The 16,840-nt window shown below is 49.1% G+C and overlaps 1 pseudogene; it reads right to left on the bottom strand.

The window, feature by feature from the left end:
* Positions 1-1,540: 1,540 nt before the first annotated feature.
* The window catches only part of LOC110124132 (store-operated calcium entry-associated regulatory factor pseudogene), a 35,360-nt pseudogene continuing 20,060 nt past the window's right edge, over positions 1,541-16,840 (bottom strand).

Here is a 16,840-nt window from a genome sequence, read left to right as displayed (position 1 = left end):
TTCTTGACTCACGTTTGTCCCTTCTCTTGAGCCAGCTTCCCCGCGGCCCGGCAGCAGGGCTGGAGGTTGAGGCGATGCTGGGTGATGGTGGTGGTGGTTATAACCACTGTGTCCAATAATTACAGAACATGACTGTCCCTGGGGGGGCACCTACGAGAACACGATTCAGGGCTCAACCTCTGTACTCCCTATGTGACCAAGGGCAGTGGGATCCACCTCTCCGGGCCTCAGTTTCCTCATCTGTAAAATAGGCATAATAGTGAAGGCCTGTCTCACAAGGCTCTTGTGAGAATTAAATTAGTAAATATGTGTCAAGTGTAAGAACAGTGCCTGGTGCATGCCCTGCACTCGATAAATGTTTACCGTTATTCAACACATTACGTTTATACAAGTTAACCCATTGGTCCATCCCACCATCTCGCCTGGTAGTCACTTTCATTAGCCCATCTGGCAGAAGGAAACAGAGGCACAGAGAGGCTGGGTAACCTTCCCAAGGTCACACAGCTTTCCTAGTAAGGGGAGGAGCAGAATTCAGGCTGAGGCCCTAGGGCTTCATAGGCTGTGTGATTGGTTCTGCTTTTTCTGCTTCTCAGTATGGACATGTCGATGCAGAAATGTAGGCATGGATTATTCTTTGTAGAAATTTTTTTTCAAAAAGAGGATGGATATTAAGAAAGTGCTTTCAAAGTTGGGCTTCCCTGGTAGCTCAGGTGGTAAAGAATATGCCTGCAATGCCAGAGACCCGGGTTCAGTCCCTGGGTGGGGAAGATCCCCTAGAGAAGGGAACAGCTACCCACTCCAGTATTCTTCCCTGGAGAATTGCATGGACAGAGGAGCCATTTTTGCATGAAAAATTCGCCATTTGTAGAATGAATAAGTCAGTGATGTTTAGTCCATTCACAATATTATACAACCACCACCTCTATCTGACTCCAAACTACATCATCACTCCACAATAAAACCACTTTAAATGGTTTCTCCTCATCCTCCCCTCCCCCAGGCCCTGCTAATCACTAACCTACTTTCTGTCTCTGGATGTACCTTCTCTGGGCATTTCATATAAATGGGAATCATTCCAAATCTGAGCCTTAGTGTCTGCTTCTTAAATCAGACTTCTTACGGGTGATAAAACCTAGTTTCTGAGATCAGCAAGGAATCTGTAAAGCAGGGATATGAAAAACCCTGCCTGTCCGCTCCTTCTTAGAAGAAAGAAGCTCGTGGCAGCAGCTTGGGCCGAGAAGCAGGCAGGAGGGGCTCTGGAGCAGTGGGCTGTAAAATGGTCTGGAAAACTTCTGACGGCTCAGGGTGGCAGTCAGAACTTGGGGAGTGGGAATCAGAGTGACCTTTGGTGAACGGCAGGAGGGCTACAGTCCATGGGGTCGCAGAGGGTTGGACACAACTGAGTGACTAGCACAGCACATTTACAGATGCTGAAGCAGAGGCTCAGAGAGGTGAAGAGACTCACCCAATACCACACAGCAGGGAAGTGGCGGGGCTTGAGCCCACCACGTGTGTCCGGTGCCAACTCACGCGCTTTCCCCTACAACATGCTGCCCCTTCTCTTCCCCTCCGCCTCCTCCTTGTTGGGCCGATGCAAACCCTGACGGACTTGGGCCCCCATATCCCACTCGCTAGGACCTTCTAAACCACTTCCTGCGGCCCCTGGAGCTCCAGACATCATCATCTCCCTCTGAAGGCAGCGGCCAAAGGCCTCTTCATGGCACGAGGCTGCCACCTGTTGTCTCTGCTCGGTATAGCACCCACAGAAAAAGTAGACAGGAGTCTGAGAAGTTAATTCCCAGCCCAGGCTTGAGCACCTCACAGCTCAGAAAGGAATCTGCAGGGGATGGTGCCCATTTTATTTGGGCTCTTCCCCTGTAACAGGCCCTGTTCTAGGTGTTTTATCTAGAACAGGGCGCACTGATCACCTCCCATCCTCACTGTAGTCCTACCAGCACCACTTCCTATGTACACAGTAGGGGCTCAAGAAATACATGTGACAAAAGATAAAACAGGGATTCCTCTTACATGAAGGTTTCCCTTGTGGCTCAGCTGGTAAAGACTCTGCCTGCAATGTGGGAGACCTGGGTTCAATCCCTGGTTTGGGAAGATCCCCTGGAGAAGGGAAAGACTACCCACTCCAGTATTCTGGCCTAGAGAATTCCATGGACTATACAGTCCATGGGGTCGCAAAAAGTCGGACACAACTGAGTGATTTGCACATAAATTAATTTATTCCTGGAGAAGGAAATGGCAACTCAGTCCAGTATTCTTGCCTGGAGAATTCCATAGATAGAGGAGCCTGGCAGGCTACAGTCCATGGGATTGCAAGGAGTCAGGCAACTATCTGAGCAACTATCACTCTTACATGAAGTCCCTGGAGTAGCCAAAAGTCATAGAGACAGAAAGTGAAATGGTGAGGGCCAGGGCCTGGGAGTGGGGGAAAATGAAAAATTTCTGGAGAGGCTTGTTGGTGATGGTTAAGCAGCAGTGTGAATGTCCTTAATGCCACTGAACTGCACACTTCAAAATGTGTTTACAATGGTAGCTTTTGAGTTCTATATGTTTCACCATAATGAAAAAAGAAGTATATGTGAGTGAATCAACTATGAGAGGAGCAAGTGAATAAATGAATAAATAAACGCAGAACCACAAAAACAGTAATGTTTACCGAACACTTTGTGTCAAAACACAAAGTGTGTTTCAACACAGAAGTATTTTTCTTTAGCCATACAAGGCACCCAGCCCTGCAGAAGGCTCCTGGAATACAGCAGGGAGCAAAGTCTTTACGCTGATAGAGCTGACATTTTGTGGGGAAGACAGTGAACAAGGAATATTAAAATGTCAGACGGTGGTATGTGCTATAAAGAAAAAAACAAGGTAAAGTGAAAGGATCAAAAAAAAAAAAAAAGGCTTGAAGGGAGAGGAGGGGTTCTTTCAGACGGGCATGGTCTGGGAAGGGCTCTCTGAGGGGTGGTCTGTGGGCATTATAGCTTGACCCTCACTGCATCCAGGAGACAGCTGCTTAATTTATAGATAAGGGTCTGAAACTAGAGGTTCCACAGCTAGAAAGTGGTGCAGTTCAGCTCAGTCGCTCAGTTGGGTCCGACTCCCTGCAACCCCAAGGACCGCAGCACGCAAGGCATCCCTGTCCATCACCAGCTTCCGGAGTTTACTCAAACTCATGTCCATCGAGTCGGTGATGCCACCCAACCAACTCATCCTCTGTCGTCTCCTTCTCCTCCTGCCCTCAATCTTTCCCAGCATCATTTCCCACCACATTTTCAAATGTGGTGCAGCTGGGAATTAAAGCCGGGTCTGTTGCAGCCCAGCTCTCAATGCTGCTGTGAATAATTGTGGAGATAATGGGGTCTGTCGGCTTATGCCCTGTAGGCATAAGACACTTCAACCCTTTAAGTCCCAGAGCTTGCCTGGCTCCTTCCCTGCCCGTCAGGGAGCAAGAGACATGGAGGGGTTCACATGGCCAGCAGGTGGCGCTGCTGCCCGACTCAGAAGCCCCAACACAGCCCAGAGCCCTGCTTGGGGCAGATCCCTCTAAGCCAGGCTGGGAAGGGAGACCTTCCCAGGACCAGCCTAGTTGGACCAGCTTGGTAGGACCAGCCTAAAGTCACAGTGGCCCTCTAGACACTCAAGATAAAGATGGGAATCCCACACAGTGTTACTGTTGCCTAATGTATGAGACGGGCTTCTCCGGTGGCTCAGAGGTAAAGAATCTGCCTGCTAATGCAAGAGACGTGGGTTCGATCCCTGGGTCAGGAAGATCCCCTGGAGGAGGAAATGGCAACCCACTCCCGTATTCTTGCCTGGAGAATTCCATGGACAGAGGAGCCTGGCGGGCTACAGTCCAGGGGGTCGCAAAGAGTCAGACACCAGTCAGTGACTAAACAGCAACGTGTGAGACAGGGCAGGTTTAGAACACGAGCTGTGGGTCTTACAACTGAGCGACCTCGGCCAGGTGGTGAGTCTCTGCTTCCTCCACTGAAGATGGAACCAAAGTGCCCTCCTCACAGACTCATGTATTCATTTATTCAAGTTAATTTCTTGAGGACCTCTATGTGCCGGGCCCTGGGGATTCAACAGGGATCAGAGACAACCAAAATCCTTGCTCTGGGGAGATCCCATTCCGGTGGGGAGAGAGACAGTAAACAAGAAAAAATAAGGTACGTGTAAATCAGGAGAAGGTGATAATAATAATGAAGCAGGGAAGGCAGGTGGGATTAAATTTTAGTCCAGGAACACCTCGCTGAGAAAGTGAGGTTTGAGCAAAGGAGGTAAGATGGCAAATCGCGAGGATTACGCAGAGGAACAGCATTCCAGGCGGAAGGAACAGCTTTCCAGAGCAGGGGTCTGGGGTAGGAGCGTGCCTAGCACTGGAGGAAAAGCAAGGAAGCCGGTAGGGTTGGGAGGAGGGTGTGAGGAGGATCAGACAGAGCAGACAGCAGACAGTGAGGGGCTTTCTAGGTCCTACTGGTCAGAACCGGGCTTTCCCTCTGAACGGGATGGGAGGTCAAGAAGAGTTTACCATAAAGTGGCAAAACTCTTGTATAGTGACAGAGCCCTTCTACCTATTTGATAAAGAAAGAGCCTGGTACACAGTAGATGCTCAACAAATGGGAGGGGGGAGGGGGAGGTTTATACCAGCCAGGGTGGGTAAGAAAGAACCCTGCATTTCATCAGCTTAGGGCAACAAAGATTTACTTCTTGCTCACACTACATGTCCAACCAAGGGCTGGCCCAGGTGGGTGGGGGCTCTTTGCTTAGGGATCCAGTTGGCTGACGGGCCACCCATTTATGACACTGATGTTTCAACACAGGACTTCGGGGTTTCTGAGCCAGAGGAAGTGAGCGCTTTAAAACCCGAGCAGCAGCAACTAATTGACTTGTGCTGTTACGGAAGCTGAGAAGTACCACGGTCTTCTGTCTGCAAGCCAGAGCTCCAGAGAGGCCGATGGTGTGTTCCTAGTCTGATTCCAAAGTCCCGAGGACCAGGTGAGCCAATGGTGTGAGCCCCAGTCCTAGGGCAGTAGGATAAGGTCACGGCTCCAGCAGTCAAGTCGAGGGATCAGTGCCCGCACTTCGTCCTGCTTTGTGCTCCATTCAAGTCCTTCCCAGGTTGAGTGACACCCACCTGCGCTGGGGAGATGGGTCTTCACTCAGTCTATCAACACAAATGCTGGTCTCTTCTGGAAACATCCTCACGGTCATACCCAGAATTAATGTTTAGCCAGTTATCTGGGCATCCCACGGGCCAGTCAAGTTAAAGCATAAAATTAGCCATCACGGGGTGGGGTTGGGGGTGAGGGGGAGCATAATTGTCCAGACATTGAGAACAGGAGAAGTGAGGTTAGCAGTGGACACCACACTGCCATCATGACTCCTGTAATGAGCCTCTGTTACCAGCTTTAAAACTTTTTTTTAACCATAAGGCTATAGAAACTCCTCTGTTAGTTGGAGGGCTAAGTAATTACCTCCACTTCCCAGGGAGAGTGTGTGTGCTGAAATCAGGTGGCAACATCAGTTCAGTTGCTCAGCCGCGTCCAACTCTCTGTGACCCCTTGGACTGTAGCCCACCAGGCTCCTCTGTCCATGAGATTCTCCAGCTGAGAATACAGGAGTGAGTTGCCATTTCCTCCTCCAAGGGATCTTTCTGGACCAGGGATCGAACCCACATCTCCCGCATTGGCAGGCGGACTCCTTACCACTAAGCCACTAAGGAGGCCTGCTGAGACGAGATTCAGTGGTTTTCCCATCCACCCAGCTCCCCACAACAGGACCCCAGGCCTCAGTGCGTGCTCTTCCGGATGCTTCCTTCCCCTGGCCAATCAGAGCGTCCCGTTTATTTCACCTCCTAAATGCTTCTCAAGTGTATCCTTAACTGCCAGCCACAGGCCACTGCCTAGTAATGCTCCCTGCCACCTCACACCACAGAGCAGCGTCTGAACCCACCCCAGGACTGCAGAACACACAGAACAGTCGCAGTCATCCACCAGTTTCCCGGGCCCAGCGTTGCTGGTGCGGTCTGTCCAGGCGGCCACTCTGACCACATCACGTCCCTGCTGTCATCCCAGGGGCTCCAGAGGGTACCATACTAACACCTGAGCGCCTTCCCTGGCATTCGGGCCCTTGGGGATCCAGACTTTCCTTACTCTCCACCTCTGCTCACCCCGTTTCCAGCCACACCTTCCACGCTCCAAGCCCGCGGGTCGTCTGGCTCTTCCCTCTGCTTTTCCACACCGCTGTGCTTTTTGCACACACTGTTACCTCCACCTGCAATCCCCTGCTCCTCCCTCAGTGAAAGAACTCCTGCTCATGGTTCAAGACCCAGTTGAAATGTCGCCTTCTCCGTGAAGCCTCTCAATGCCACGCTGACAGAGGGATAGAGCTGTGTTGCCCCCTCAGCGCCGCCCACTCCCAGAAACCGGCATGCATGCCACATGGTCATTTATTTCCAGCCCCCAGTCCCTCAGCGGAAAATGCCTTTCTCACTAAAAGCCAATATCCACACCCACATGTACACAGGATGTGAAAGTTTCCCAAACACTGTTTTCCCTTGCTAACTGCTATGCACACTAATATTTCCTATTACAGCCTATTCTCTTCAATTTTTAAAATATGCCAGTGAATCCATTAAATTCATTTTGCCACAATATGAAAAACATTGCCTGGAACCTCCTGCTAGGATGCAGGGAATACATCCTTAATTCTTTCATCTCTCAGAGCTTAAGACATTAATAGATGCCTTTAAATAAATAAGAAGACAAATGAGGGAATGGTTATTTACATATGAGTGGGTGAATGGATAATTGATTATGCAGATACACTGGTGAGTGAATAAGTGAATGAAGTGTCTGATCATGTTGTGGGGATCAGCAGTAAAAGCGGCCCCCACACTAAGCATGCCGAGTTTTTGCAGGTATGGTTCCAGGGAGCATAGTAAGAATGCAGGTGCCCCGTACCCTCTCAGACATATTGAAGCAGACTTTCTGGGGGTAGGCACAAGTGTCTGCCTTTCTGAAAGCTGCCCAGTTGATTTTCAGGTGTGCTAAAGTTTAAAGATATTGCTCGAGCTGCTGCTGGAGGGAGCATGATAGAAGGAGCAGAACCCAAGCAACAAAGATAACAGCCTCCCTGAATCCTCCCCCGGCCACTTTGGAAGAGAAGGGTGGGGTAGGGACTTCCCGTGAGCCTGCTCATCTGCCGCACCCAGGCCTAGCAGTTATGAGAGCCCCATCCCACACTGCTGACTTGACACAGGAGCAGGAGGCGGTGGTTGCCATGGCAGCACTTTCAGAGATGCAGAGCTACAGAGCTACCTCCAGTTTCAGCACCTGGAAAGGGTCAGGTCTTTGGGACATAGAGTGGGGAGGGAAGTCGCTCCCCCAGTATCCTCGTAACTAACAAAGCCACGTTACCGTGTAGGCTACTCACGGGGAAGCTGGGAAGTGTGTCCCCATTTTACTGATCAGAACACTGGGACTGGAGTCACTTGCCAAGCCAGTCAGTGGCAGGACTCCAGATTTCAAAGCCTGTGCTCTCTAGTAGTTGCCCAGCTTGGGGAACTGACCAGAATCTCCCCGGGGGATTGGGATTGGAGGGCAGGCACATGTGCTGACTAGGCATGTGCAAGTCTGCAGCAAATATACTTGGCATTCATCTAGGAAAGCTCACACCTGCACAAACCAACAAGTAGAAAAGCTTCCAGAATATACCCATACCAGCATGCATACACACTCAGAGAAAATATAACAGAAGCAGGTTCATAGCAAACACAGAAGTGGGCACACACCTGTATATACATTGTTGTTCAGTTGCTTAGTTGTGTCCGACTCTTTGCAAGCCCATGGACTGCAGCACGTGTCCTTCACCATCTCCTGGAGTTTGCCCCTGTCCATGCAGTCCAATGACTCAATGCCCATTGACTCCAGTGGACAAACTCCTGTCCATTAAATCAATGACGTCATCCAACCATCTCGTCCTCTGTCACCCCCTTCTCCACCTGCCCTCAATCTTTCCTAGCCTCAGGGTCTTTTCCAATAAGTTGTCTCTTCACATCAACTGACCAAAGCATTGGAGCTTCAGTTTTAGCATTGAAGCTTTTGAACTCTGGTGGTAGGGAAGACTCTTGGACAGCAAGGAGATCAAACCAGTCCATCCTAAAGGAAATCAATCCTGAATATTCATTGGAAGGACTGATGCTGAAGCTCCAATACTTTGGCCACCTGATGGGAAGAGCTGACTCATTGGAAAAGACCCTGATGCTGAGAAAGATTGAAGGCAGGAGGAGAAGGGGACAACAGAGGATGAGATGGTTGGATGGCATCACCGACTCAATGGACATGAATCTGAGCAAACTCCAGAAGATAGTGGAGGACAGAGGAGACTGGCATGTTGTAGTCCATGGAGTTGCAATGATTTGGACATGACTTAGCAACTGAATAACAACTGTCCCATAGATGGTTTAATATCAGCCATCCTGGCCTGGCAGTCGCTCCAGCAGTCACTCTGATGCCAGGCGCCGACTCCCACTGAGTCTGGACATGGAGGAGTGGGGCCTGTGGCTGGGCTGAACCACCTCATTGTGTTCCCTGGTGCCTTACGTGCCAGAAATGTGTGGGTCACAGGAAACAAGGTTGGAGAGGTGTAAGTCAGGAATTACTCTTGGAAACGAACATGAGAGATTCTTCTAATCATCAGACATGTATTCTGTAGTTGGATTCAGTTCTCATTGACACCTAGTCAAAAAGTTTTTTTTCTCCGTTTGGGCCTAAGTTTGTTAATGCAGCATATGCCCAAATCTGCAACATATATCACTCCAAGTACACTGTATATTCTTCTTCTCTTTGTGATGGAAAACATACAAACTTGATCGGGATTCCTATATCCATAGGACCCACATGCAAAGTCATGCTAAGCAGCAAATACCTGCATGAAGTCCTGTTTTATGCATCTTAGTATAGTTGATTTACAATATTAATGTCTGCTGTATAGCAAAGTGATTTAGTGATACATATATATGTACATACCTTCTTTTTAAAAATTCTTTTCCATTATGTTTTAATTACAGGATACTGAAAGTAGTTCCCCATGCGATACAGTAGGACCTTGCTGTTCATTCAGTCTATATATAATAGTTTGTGCCTGCTAACCTCAACTTCCCTACTCCTTGGCAGTCACAGGACTGTTCTCTATGTCTGTGAGTCTGTTTCATAGATATGTTCATTTGTGTCATATTTTAGATTCCACATATAAATGATGTCATGTGGTATTTGTCTTTCTCTTTCTGACTTTATTTAGTGTGATAATCTGTAGGTCCATCATGTTGCTGAAAATGGCCTGACTTCATTCTTTTTTATGGCTGAATAGTATTCCATTGTACATATGTGCCTCATCTTTGTTCATTCATCTGCTGATGGACATGTAGGTTGTTTTCATGTCTTGACTATTGTAAATAGTGCTTCTGTGAACATAGGGATGCATTTTTCTTTTTGAAATAGAGGGTTGAAGAGGCTGTCACAGTGTACAGCACCCCCCCTCACAAAAAAAAAGAGTAGAAAACTCATTTTCAATGATATCAGGGAGTTAATAAAATATATATATGAATTTTCTAGCTTTTGTGATATTTCTGGTATTTGTCCATTTTTAAAACTTATGTGCTTGTATACCTAAATTTGTATTGGTAATTTTGAAATCTTTGTCTTAAAGTTGTTGTTCAGTTGCTCAGGTGTGTCCAACTCTGCAACCCCATGGACGGCAGCATGCCAGGCTTCCCTGTCCTTCACTGTCTCCCGGAGTTCACTCATGTCTATTGAGTCGGTGATGCCATCCAACCGTCTCATCCTCTGCCATCCCCTTCTTCTGCGTTTCAGTCTTTCCCAGCATCAGGGTCTTCTTTAATGAGTCAGCTACATTTTGGACTCTTTTGTTGTCTATGAAGTGGGTCCCCCAAAATTGTATAAAGTTCGCCCACCGCCACTCTTGAGACAAAATGTGAACACATCCCTAACACCCACCAGTGCACCGGATGTATACAAGTGTGCACACGTGTGCAGATCTGGGTGTCCACACATCTGCATGTGGGAAGACACTCTGCAAGGTTTGGGAGGGGGGCAGGAAGGGCAGCTCTGCTTTTAGGGGGCAAATGACCCCTAAGTCACACCTGCAACCCCACCTTTCAGAAACCCCAGTCTCAGAGACACTCTTGCAGCAGGCTCATCCCTGATAAACACGGCTGCTTTGGCTTACAGTGCTGCTCACTTTCCCCCTCCCTTCTTCCAGACTTCTGGAAAGCCTGGGCAGCCTTGCCTCCTCCTGCACGATCTCGTCCGCTAACCCACCGTCAGGGTGTGAGCTGAGGGTGAACGACCCTCCTCAGCGGCGTGTCCAAAAGCACTGATCATCCCAAAGGAGCAGGCTCTCGGTGGGGGGTTCGTCCTGGCAAAGGATGGCAAGTGGGGCATTTGGGGAACTGCTGGCAGCCGCCTCATGCCACAGGGCAGGTGTGTCCTGTTCGTCCCAGTTTTCCAGCTGCACGCACTTTCACTTCCCTCACGCTTCTCTCTGCTTCTCTTCCTGACTGCATGTCTGCCTGGGCTCTGCCCCGGGGCCTGGCAGGCTTTTCCTTTTCCTGCAGACTGTTAGTCCTTTAGGTTTGATGGCCACATACAGTTCCTGTTGCAAATGCTCAGTGCTGGCATTGACTGAAAGCAGCCACGCGTGCATGCAGGCTATGTTGCTTCAGTGGTGTCTGACCCTCTGTGACCCTAAGGCTGTAGCCCGCCAGGTCCTCTGTCCGTGGGATTTCCCAGGTAAGAATACTGGACTGGGTTGTCATTCCTTTCTCCGGGGGATCTTCCCAACCCAGGGATTGAACCTGCATCTCTTATGTCTCCTGCATCAGCAGGTGGGTTCTTTACCACTAGTGCCACCTGGGAAGCCTGGAACGCAGCTGTAAACAGTACTCAAATGAATGAGCCTGGCTGTGTTCCAATAAAACCTTATTTACAAGAGCAATCCATGGGCCAGAGTCAGCCCACTGGTTGGAGTTTGCTGGCCGCTGGTCTAGATTCCAAGTTCCTTAAAGGCCAGGGCCTGGTTATTTTTCAGCCCTCCATCTCTAAGTCTCCCTCCAAGCTTGGCTGACGTGGAGGGAGATCTCAGCAGATATTAGTTGGCTGTGACACGCTCTCTCCATCTGCCCTTTCGATTTCTTTTCCTCTCTCTCCCTCGATCCATTGCAGTGTCACCAGGTCTCAGCTTTTCAGAATCCCAGGAGAATCAGGCAAGGAAAAGAACCTCTCGCTCTGGCAATCAGCTAATTGAAGTCACTCTTACAGGGCACTCAGCCAGAGAAGGAAGCCTCGCAGTTAATTTATCCTCTCTCGCAAGGCTTAACCCAACCTGGGAGAATCATTAAATAGAGGGGCCAAGGAAGCATCAGGGAGAGGCCATGCTTCTGCTCAGGCATCCACAGCCCTGAGCCAGGTTTTTCTGTCCTGCCATTCATCCACACACTAGTGCGATATTTCCTGAGCCCCAGGATGTACTAGGAACAGAGGGTGCAGCAAATGGTCTAACTGGAGAGACAGAAATTAACACTAGCACCGTCATTGCACATGGAAAATAACCCTGCCAGTTGTTAATGAACAAATGACCAGTTGAACAAGAGTGGTGGGGGTAAGGCTTGGCTCTTCCAGCTGCAAACAGACACACTGCCCCAAGGATAAACACTCTGGATGGAGGCCCCTGGAGGAGAAACTATGACCTCTTGACGGAGGGAAGTCCAACTGACTGGCAGGACTGCTGTTGCCGAAATGAAAGGTGTGAACGAAGACTCTGATTTAAAAATGGGCAGAGGATCTGAACACAGTCTTCCAAAGAAGACTTATGGATGGCCAACAGGTACATGAAAAGATACTCAACATCGCTCGTCATCAGGAAAATGCAAATCAAAGCCAGGACGGAGTGGCTATCACCCAAAAGACAAGAAGCTACAAGTGTTGGTGGGGAAGAGTGTAGAGAAAAGGGATCTCTCGGGCACTACTGGTGGGGGTGTAATTTGAGGCAACCTCTTTGGAAAAAGGTGTGGAAGACCTCAAAAAATAAAAACTACCCAGGGACACTGCAATTCCACATTTGGGCATTTATCTGAAGGAAACAGAAACATTGATTGGAAAAGATCTGTGCGTCCCCATATTCCTTGCAGCATTACTGACAATAACCAAGATTTAGAAACAATCTAAGTGTCCATCAAGGAGTGAATGGATAAAGAAAATGTGATACTGATGTGTGCTATGTATATTATATATATATACATTATTGACATCACACCCACGCGAAATGGAATATTATTCAGCCGTAAGAAGAAGGAAATCTTGGGCTTCCCTGGTGGTTCAGTGGTTAGGAGTCCATCTGCCAATGCAGGGGACACAGGTTCAACTCCTGGTCCAGGAAGACCCTACTTGCCGGGGGACGACTCAGCCTGTATGCTTAGCTCCTGGCTCCACAACCAGAGAAACCATCCCTCCAAGAAACTCACATACGGCGACTAACAGTAGCCTATGCTTGGCACAACTAGAGAATGCCTGCACAATAGCAGCGAAGACCCAAGGCAGCCAAAATGTAATTAAATTAATCTTAAAAAGAAGGAGATCCTGCCATTTACTACTGCATGTGTGGACCTGGAGGGCACTGTGCTAAGTGAAATAATTCAGAGAAAGACAAATACTGTGTGATCTCACGTATATGTGGAGTCTAAACAAACAAACTGAGCTCATGGATACAGAGAAGAAATCAATGGTTCCCAGAAGTGGGGGTGTTGAGAGGTGGGAGAAATGAGCAAAGGGCATCAAAAGGTACAAATCCCCCGTGTGTAAAATAAGTAAGTCGTGGGATGTAAAGTATGGTGATGCATAGTTAGTAATACTGTGTTGCATATTTGACAGTTGCTAAGAGAGTAAGTGTTAGAAGTTCTCATCACAAGAAAAGAACTGTAACTGGTGATGAATGTTCACTAGACTTACTGCAGTGATCATTTCACAATATATACAAATATTGAATCATTATGTTGTACACCTGAAAAGGAGGTAGGAGGTGGTTGGGCCCCCGCAGGGTAAAGCAATTGGAGATTTCATTCCCTGTATCGATCCCTCAGATCGATACTCTGAGACAAGAATAGCAAGACAGTCAAAACAGGAGGCTGGGCCCTGCCTGGATAGAAGATAGGAGACCACATACATCTCATTCTCAGAGTCAGGAGAATGAGACTACACTCTCATTCCCCGACTACACCTGCACAGAAAAGCCCCTAGGAGGTCAAAAGGGGAGTGATGCTAAGTCTACCTGCCCATAGGCCTCTTTGGTAGAATCCATCTTGGCTGAGAGGCATGCAGGCACACATGGGAGGATCCTGAGATGAACCAAACATGGGCTCAGAGCCAGGCAAAGCCGGACGATTGGCCAAAGGAAACCTGGCACAAATGCTGCATATACGTGACTCAAACTACCTCCATGAGGGTGCGACTCTCTGAGTCCACCGCGTGTCCAGCCACACGCACTATATTCTTTTTCCTCCTAATGAACTCTTTACTTGTTTCACTCCTTTCTGTCTTTGTGGGATTTTTTTCTACCAAGCTGAAGGCCCAAGGACTTTATACTAACCACTAGTTTGTTTTTTGTTTGTGCACATGCTGAGTCATGTCCAACTCTTTGCAACCCCGTGGACTGCAGCCCACCAGGCTTCTCTGTCCATGGGATTCTCCAGGCAAGAATACTGGAGTGGGTTGCCATGCCCTCCTTCCAGGGGATCTTCCCAACCCAGGGATCGAACCCGTGTCTCTTGTGTCTCCTGCACTGGCAGTGGGTTCTTTACCACTAGCGCCACCTGGGAAGCCCCACTGGTCTAGTGACTAGGATTTGATGCTCTCACTGCTGAGACCCAACCTCAGTCTCTGGGCTGGGAACCAAACCCCTGCTTCAAGCTGCTGCAGGCGAGGCCCCCAGAGTTCAAAGCAAATACAATGTTATACATCAGTAATATTGCTGGTGGGGGTAGGGGAGGAAGGAAGAAAGGCAGGTATTGAAAAATGCCCAGAGTTGTCCGCAGGGAGCCTGGAAGAGCCTTGCCCAAGACTCTGCCCCCAGAGCCAGTCTGTAACATGTGTCTGGGGTAGGAGTGACCTTAGAGATGGGGATGTGGAGAGAGCCGCTGGGGGCGCTGTCAGGAGCTTGCCACCATGATGTCAGAAGTCAAGTCTAAAGCACTTCAGAAACGATGAAGGAGTAGGAACCTGTGTTTCTGTCGAAGCTGCAGTTCTGGAGTAGTTTTCAGTTGCTTTAATCTGGAATTCACGGTCCAGCTGGCATCCTCTCCAAGAAGGCCTTGCTGGCTCCAGCAGCCGCTTGGACAAGAGCTTTACCTTCGGTGTTGATCAACCAGAGATTTTGCTAATTCGCATAATGACTTAAAAATCAGTGGGTTTTCAGAGGTGAAATCAGTGGCTTGTCAGCGAGCTTAATGGATGCTAGTAACAGGCACTTGTTGACGAAGTTGCTGGTATCGAGAGCATGTAGCTTGGCTAAAACATTTTAGAGATGCCCCCTCTCCCGGCAGGAAGAGGGGGGTGAGACTCCATGAGCATTCCGGATTCTGTATCTGGCCAGCAATGTAGGGAGATTCTAGTTGCCTGATGGGGACTCTTAATAGTCGCAGAATATGGCTCTAGACTATTCTTACCTCTGTCTAAGATTCACTGATTTTTTTAAAATTTTTGGCCACACCCCATAGCAATGTGGGACCTTGGTCCCCCAATCAGGGACCGAGCCCATGCCCCCTGAAGTGGAAAGTGAAGTCCTTACTGACCACCAGAAAGTCCCTAAGACTTCCTGAATTAATATCATGTTGCATGAACTGTTTGAGGCCTGCTTGCTCACAACTGTTGCTTAATAAATGTCACTGTAGGGGTGGAATTCTATCCACAACTTCAGTTCCCCGTAGCCTGGTAGCCAGACTATGGGAAAGCTGCAAGCCTCACATGATCCCTCTAAAACGAACACGGCTTCTGCATCTCACACTGACAGGTTTCTTTGCGGTAATGACCCTAGGAGTCACTGAACCTGCAGCCAGGTCTTCTAAATCCCAGGCCATTGCTCTGTCCCCAGCAGTTGGGAGTGGCCAAGATACAGGTCTGCCACCTCCTTGAAAGTATCTTCCCTCCGGCCCCAAGACCGGGCTGCTGGCCAGAAGCTCTGCCTTTAGCAAATGAGATGGCCGGGGGAGAGCACTGCAGGGTAGAAAATGCCCTGGGCTCCCTGAATTCCAAGAGGGACATCTGTGTTTGAGATCCGTCTTTGGGTATCTGCAGTCACCAAGGGCCTTCCGGTGCTACCCCTCCATGACCCAAACCCCAGGCACAAGGGTGCTCTGGAACTTGTCTGCGCATCTCCTGCCCTTCAAGGAGACAGAGGATGAGATGATTGGATGGCACCATCATCTCAATAGACATGAGTTTGAGCGAATTCCGGGAGAGAGTGAAGGACAGGGAAGCCTGGCGTGCTGTAGTCCATGGGTTCACACAGAGTCAGGCACGATTGAGTGACTGAACAACAACAAAAGCCTGTGAGGGTCGAGGAAATAGAAAGTCCAGAGAGGAGGAGGGAACAAATCTGTTTCTCTCCAACACCCCCCGTCCACCTGGACCAATAGCAGATCCAGGGAACTCCCTGGCAGTCCAGTGGCTAGGACTCCAAGCTTTCGCTGCCTAGGGCATGGGTTCAGTCCCTTGTTGGGGAACTAAGATCCCACAACCCACAAGGCATGGCAAAAAAAAAAAGTGGATCCACAGATGTGCTGGTGGAGACGGCGCTCCTACTGGACACGCTTTAGAGTGACTGTCCAGAAGGAGCTGAGACTTTAGAAAGATGGACTTTTCCAGAAAACTCTGCCACTCCCGAGACTCAGGGGGGGCAGCAGAAATGCCTAGGGCCTGGGCTGTAAATTTGTCATTAAGAACTCCTTGTGTCATTAATTCATTTATTCACGTCCCTCTCTCCCATCTAGACAATAAACTCCATAGGCCAAGATGATCTGTCCTGTTAACTACTTTATGGCCACAGTACGTAGTATACCCTCACTAAATACTTGTTGAATGAATGAATGATGGACGGGAAGTAGATGAAGAGGATGCAGCTATCACCCTGCAGCTCTGCCTTGATGAGAGTCTCCCTGCTGAGTTTCCTCCACTGCACGGTGACAAGACCTCACGGGGCGGCCCTGGGGGAAGGAGACCTGAAGCCCTTGGGAGCTGGAAGGGGCTGAGCAGAAGGAATAATGACCACGATGTCCAAAGACATTCTGGGCCATCTCAGACCTGCCTCGGAGGTTTGGAGAAGCAGGAATCAGCACATAGTGAGCACGTGCTGTGTGGCAAGCACTCGGTGGACATTGTCAAGTGCACACGTTCTGCCACACTCCCTGGAGCCACGGAGGAGGCCTGGCTCCGCTCCTGCTAGTGGACACATTGGTCAGAAGGTGACACCAGGCCCGTCTTCATCTGTAACAACAAGAGTAGAAGACACCCTGATTCTGCACAAGAAAGGCACCCCTGTAACAGAGGTAAGGACCATTATTGTCTCCATTTGAAAGATTGAAATGTAGGATCAGAGCTTGAAGGCACTTGCCTAAGAGGATGTGGTTTAAAATGTGTGTTGTTCAGCCGCTAAGTCCTGTCCTCCTCTTTGCGACCCAATGGACTGAAGCACGATAGGCTCTTCTGTCTTTTACTTTCCTGGAGTTTGCTCAGACTCATGCCCATCGAGTTGGTGA

This window comes from Odocoileus virginianus, unplaced genomic scaffold (assembly GCF_023699985.2).
Source record: "Odocoileus virginianus isolate 20LAN1187 ecotype Illinois unplaced genomic scaffold, Ovbor_1.2 Unplaced_Contig_2, whole genome shotgun sequence".
Classification (NCBI taxonomy): Eukaryota; Metazoa; Chordata; class Mammalia; order Artiodactyla; family Cervidae; genus Odocoileus; species Odocoileus virginianus.
This window is presented reverse-complemented; position numbering and strand designations above follow the sequence as displayed.